Raw genomic sequence first — 6442 nt, 5'->3', positions numbered from 1 at the left:
CATCCCCAGGGCCCTGTAAACTGTAACATGCCTTTGCCCCAGATAGAAGTCAAACACAGAGTATTCAGGGTAAGGCCTGATTGGTCAGAAGAAGGAGGGGGGTTGCAGGCCAAAAGGAAGGCATTTTCTCAACTGACTGGTGTTTGTTATCACATTCAAGGCTGCAGTGCCTCAGCAATAGAAGAAAAGAAGGGAGAAAAAGAGTGGAGAAGAAGAGTCGGGAAGTGTAGGTCCCAGAATTAGTTCTGCCATTACAACTTGCTGTTTCTTTGGGCAAGTCTTTTTGCTTTCTGGGCTCCAACTTCTCATCTGTAAAATGGGGAGATGGAGAGAGATTGGGTGGGCCTTACACAGTTTCCAAGGTCTCCTCCTATTTCCACATTCGTGTGATCTAAGGAGAGTGGGGGGAGACGGGAAGCAGGTGATGCTAGCTGTCCTTACAGCCTAGGACGGTACCCCCTGAGGCTTCGGTACTAGGCTGCCACTAAGGCAAGGGAGTCTCAGAGCCCAGATTTTGGGGTCATAGTCATCTTAGCAGAAAGTCCCCAAATTATTAGATGGTGGCTTTTCTTTTGGCCCAAGCCTCCCTCAGAGTCTTGGGGGAAGCTCCCCCAGACAGTCCTAAGGACTGCACATCAATTGCACAGAGGCCAAAGGAAATTTTGTATAGCTCAGAATTATACAAGAGGGAATGACAATCGTCTAAAATCTCATGAGGAACATTTCCCAGGGCCATTGATGGCCTCTGGAGGAGGATTGAGTTTTAAAAAAGTCCCTGGTTGAGAGGGTCACTCTGTCAAAGTCCGCTGCCTCTGCCCTCCAGTCGACCCACCAACAGATCTACCCTGGCCAGTGGGGGCCTTAGAAAAAAGGTCTGGGGACAACTCCTGAGTCAGGCAGGGATGAACTATTTCAGGAAACTGTCTTTTCCCACACAGCTGCCAGAGCCAGGAGCAGCCCCTGTGCTGCTGCTCAGGAGAGAGGTTCTGTGACCCCACAGTGAGACACATTCTTCTCTAGGCTTTGCTTCTGTTGTCCCTGTAAAGGAGGCAGAAATTCCCCCCACGGTAGGGGCGCGAGCTCATGAAGGAAGTGGCAATGTTTGAAGCCTGTTCACGACACGGTGTAGGCACAGAGTCGCTTTCTGCAGTAGTAAAGAGAGTCAGGGGTAGACAACCCTACTGGGGAACAAAGAGGCGCCTCAGAAGGGGATGGGTGTATGGAACGAAGCAGGTGTATGGGACAGACACTGCCTGCCCCTTCCTGGAAAGGGTGAATGGCTCAGTTCAGTGGACACTGGGGTGAGCTGGAGAAGTGGTGGGAGGTGAGGTCAGAGAATAGTTGTTCCTTAGAGAAGGGTTCTTTTTGTTTTTAAAAGAATCATGAAACTCTTCTTTTTTTGGAAAAGGTAATACAGTCACAAGGCACAAAATTTAAAAGGTACAAAGGGACTACGGAGAAAGTTCTGTCTTCTACTCCCATCTCTCAACCACTCGGATGCCCCCCTCTGGATGCACTAAGCATCACACCAGCCATTTCTTGGAATCTTTTCTGGAGCTGGAGAGGATCTGCAAATTAGCAGATAACACACCCATCACGCGCTTAGATGTATAGACACATATGCATATACATACTCCCCTTTCTTTACAAATGATAGTGTGTTGTACACACTCCTGAATACCTTGCTTTATTGGGTTTGGCAGATACTGCCCAAGAGTCTTCCAAAGTGGCTATTTCAATTTACACTTCCACTAGTTACATAGTAACATTTGGTGTTATGCGTCTTTTATCTATCTATCAATCATCTAATCTATCATCTATCTATTTATCATCTGTCTGTTTATTCACTCATTCATATTATTATTGACTCACAGATTTCCTATTTTATTCAATGGGTTGTAACCTAATACCCTGTTTATTTACAGTTTTATTAAGGTATGAGTTGCATAAGAAAGCATACATATTTATAGTGTATGACTAGATAAGTTTTGACGTATGAATACACTTGTGAAACCATCATCACAATCAACATAATGAACATGTCTACCAACCATTGAAGTTTCCTCATGTCTCTTTGCAATCCATCTTTCCCTTTTCCATCCCCATCCTCAGGGAACCACTGGTCTGCTCTGTCACTATAGATTAGTGCATTTTCTAGAATTTTAGATAAATGGAAGCCTATAGTGTGTATTCTTCTTGTCTGGCTTATTTCACTCAGCATGATTATTTGGAGATTCATCTGTGTCATTGCATGTATCAGTAATTCATTTTATTGCTAAGTGGTATTCCATTTTATGGATATACCACAAATTATTTATCCATCCAGCTGTTAATGGACATTTGGATTATTTCTGGTTTTTGTTTATCACAAATAAAGCTGCTATGAACATTTATGTGCAAGTCTTTGTGTGGACATATGTTTTCATTTTCATTTCCTTTGGGTAACTGCCTGGGTGTGGAGTGGCTATTTATTTATTTATAATGTGAAATTATTCTTTTATTTTGGAAGTGTCATTTGTTTAATTTTTTATTGAAGTATAATTAACATATAGTGTTATATATAATTAATTAATTCAAGTGTACAAGATAATGACTCAACAATTCTATACAGTACTCAGTGCTCATCACGATGAGTAGTACTCTTAATCCCCTTTATCTATTTCCCCCATTCCCCTACCCACCTCCCCTCTGGCAAACACCAGTTTGTTCTCTGTATTTAAGGGTCTGTTTTTTGTTTGTCTCCTTTTTTTCTCTTTGTTTGTTTTGTTTCTTAAATTCCACATATGAGTGAAATTGTATGGTATTTGTCCTTGTCTGACTTATTTCACTTAGCATTATACTCTCTAGGTCCATCCACGTTGTTGCAAATGGCAAGATCTCATTATTTTTATGGCTGAGTAATATTCCATTATCTATTTATCTATCTATCTATCTGTCATCATCATCTATCTATCATCTATGTATCTGTGTATCTATCTGTGTATGTATGTATGTATGTATGTATGTATCTATCAATCATCTATCTATCTCTATCTTACAGCCTCTTTATCCATTCATCTATTTTTGGAAACTTGCATTGCTTCTTTATCTTGGCAATTGTAAATAATGCTGCAATAAACATAGGGCACATATACCTTTTGAATTTTTGTTTTATTTGGGTAAATACCCAGTAGTGGAGGTACTGGATCATATAGGGATTCTATTTTTAATTTTTTGAGGAACCTTCATACTCTTTTCCATAGTGGCTGCACCAGTTTGCATCCTCAACAATAGTACATGAGGGTTCTTTTTCTCCACAACCTTGCCAACACTTATTATTTCTTGGGTTTTCGATTTTAGTCATTCTGACAGGTTTAAGGTGATAGGAAGCTGGGTCTCTTCCCTTAAAGAGGAAATGCCGTTTCTTTTTCTTTTTTTTATTGTGGTAAGATACACATAACAAAACTTACCATCTTAGACATTTTAAGTGTACTATTCAGTGGTGTTAAAAACATTCACACTGTTGTGCAACCATCATCACCATCCATCCCCATAACTCCTTTTATCATGCAAAACTGAAACTCTATATCCAATAAACAATGACTCCCTATTATCCCCTCTCCTTAGTCCCTGGAAACCACCATTATACTTTCTGTCTTTATGATTTTGACTGCTCCAGGTATGTCTTATAAATGGAATCACACAGCTTTTTTCTTTTTGTGACTGACTTATTTCACTTAGCCTAATGTCCTCAAGGTTATCCATGTTGTAGCATATTGAAGAGTTTCTTCCTTTTTAAGGTTGAATAATGTTTCATTATATGTATATACTACATTTTGCTTATCCATTCATCTATCGTTGGACACTGGATTGTTTCCATGTTTTAGCTACTGTGAAAAATGCTGCTATAAAAGTGTGTGTACAAATATCTCTTTGAGACCCTGTTTTCAATTCTTTTGGGTATATTCCCAGAAGTGAAATTGATGGATTATAAGGTAATTCTATTTTTGATTTTTCGAGGAACCACCATACTGTTTTCCACAGAACCCATAAAGAATGATGTGGGCTTGGCACAAAAACAGACACATAGACCAATGGAATAGAATAGAAACCCCAGAACTAGACCCACAAACATATGGCCAACTCATCTTTGACAAAGCAGGAAAGAACATCCAATGGAAAAAAGACAGCCTCTTTAACAAATGGTGCTGGGAGAACTGGACAGCAACATGCAGAAGGTTGAAACTAGACCACTTTCTCACATCATTCACAAAAATAAACTCAAAATGGATAAAGGACCTGAATGTGAGACAGGAAACCATCAAAACCTTAGAGGAGAAAGCAGGAAAAGACCTCTCTGACCTCAGCCGTAGCAATCTCTTACTCGACACATCCCCAAAGGCAAGGGAATTAAAAGCAAAAGTGAATTACTGGGACCTTATGAAGATAAAAAGCTTCTGCACAGCAAAGGAAACAGCCAACAAAACTAAAAGGCAACCAACGGAATGGGAAAAGATATTTGCAAATGACATATCGGACAAAGGGCTAGTATCCAAAATCTATAAAGAGCTCACCAAACTCCACACCCGAAAAACAAACAACCCAGTGAAGAAATGGGCAGAAAACATGAATAGACACTTCTCTAAAGAAGACATCCGGATGGCCAACAGGCACATGAAAAGATGTTCAGCGTCGCTCCTTATCAGGGAAATACAAATCAAAACCACACTCAGGTATCACCTCACGCCAGTCAGAGTGGCTAAAATGAACAAATCAGGAGACTATAGATGCTGGAGAGGATGTGGAGAAACGGGAACCCTCTTGCACTGTTGGTGGGAATGCAAATTGGTGCAGCCGCTCTGGAAAGCAGTGTGGAGGTTCCTCAGAAAATTAAAAATAGACCTACCCTATGACCCAGCAATAGCACTGCTAGGAATTTATCCAAGGGATACAGGAGTACTGATGCATATGGGCACTTGTACCCCAATGTTCATAGCAGCACTCTCAACAATAGCCAAATTATGGAAAGAGCCTAAGTGTCCATCAACTGATGAATGGATAAAGAAATTGTGGTTTATATACACAATGGAATACTACGTGGCAATGAGAAAAAATGAAATATGGCCTTTTGTAGCAACGTGGATGGAACTGGAGAGTGTGATGCTAAGTGAAATAAGCCATACAGAGAAAGACAGATACCATATGGTTTCACTCTTATGTGGATCCTGAGAAACTTAACAGGAACCCATGGGGGAGGGGGAGGAAAAAAGAAAAAAAAGAAAAAGAAAAAGAAAAAAAAAAAGAAAAGAAAAAAAAAAAAAGAAAAGAAAAAAAAAAAGAAAAAGAGGTTAGAGTGGGAGAGAGCCAAAGCATAAGAGACTGTTAAAAACTGAGAACAAACTGAGGGTTGATGGGGGGTGGGAGGGAGGAGAGGGTGGGGGATGGGTATTGAGGAGGGCACCTTTTGGGATGAGCACTGGGTGTTGTATGGAAACCAATTTGACAATAAATTTCATATAAAAAAAAAAAAGAATGATGTGGGCTCTGGGGTTGAGACAGAAGTCCTTGTGTTAAATAAGTAATGTAGTTACATTCAAGATAATTTTACTTCTTCCTTTCCAATTTGGATGACTTTTATTTCTTTTTCTTGCCTTGCTTTGGCTAGAATTTTCAGTACTGTGTTGAATAGATGTAGAGAAAACAGGAGTCCTTTTATTATTCTTTATCTCAGAGGAAAACCTTTTTGTCTATCACCATTGAGTATAATGTTTGCTCTATTTATTAGGATTATATGAAATATCTTTTAGGGGAATGACATATCTTTTTGCTCAAAAGTATGTTATGTTTTCCCAATTGTTCACATCTTCTTTTGTTCCCTCAGGAGTATTTCAAAGATATCTTCACGTAGATATTGAACATTTGTTAAACTTATTTCTAGTTATATTACGTTTTCTGCCTTTTATAAAAGGAAGTCTCTTGTTCATTTATATCTTCTGATTGGTTTCCATTTGTGTGTGTGTGTGTGTATTTTGTTTATTGTACGTTAGTTTATTGTACATTTGTTTATTGTACATTAGTTTTGTATGTAGTCATTTTTTTTTTTTGAGAGAGAGAGAGCAGGAGAGAGGGGCAGAGGGAGAGAGAGAGAGAGAGAGGGAGAATTTCAAACAGACCCCATGCTCAGCCTGGAGCCCAATGTGGGGCTCAATCCCACAACTCTGGAATCATGACCTGAGCCCAAATCAAGTCAGATGCTCAACCCACTGAGCTACCCAGGCATCCTTATACCTAGTCATCTTATCAAATGGTCTTATTGTTTATAATTCTTCTTTTTTATTTGATTCTTTAGGTTTTCTAAGCATAAAATGATCCTTGCCAATAATAATAATTTAAATCTTCCTTTCCAATTTTTATATCTTTTGTTTCTTTTTCTTGCTTAATTGCTTTGTCTAATTCCGTAGCA

The sequence above is a fragment of the Leopardus geoffroyi genome, chromosome B4 (genome assembly GCF_018350155.1).
Source record: "Leopardus geoffroyi isolate Oge1 chromosome B4, O.geoffroyi_Oge1_pat1.0, whole genome shotgun sequence".
Taxonomy (NCBI): Eukaryota; Metazoa; Chordata; class Mammalia; order Carnivora; family Felidae; genus Leopardus; species Leopardus geoffroyi.
This window is presented reverse-complemented; position numbering follows the sequence as displayed.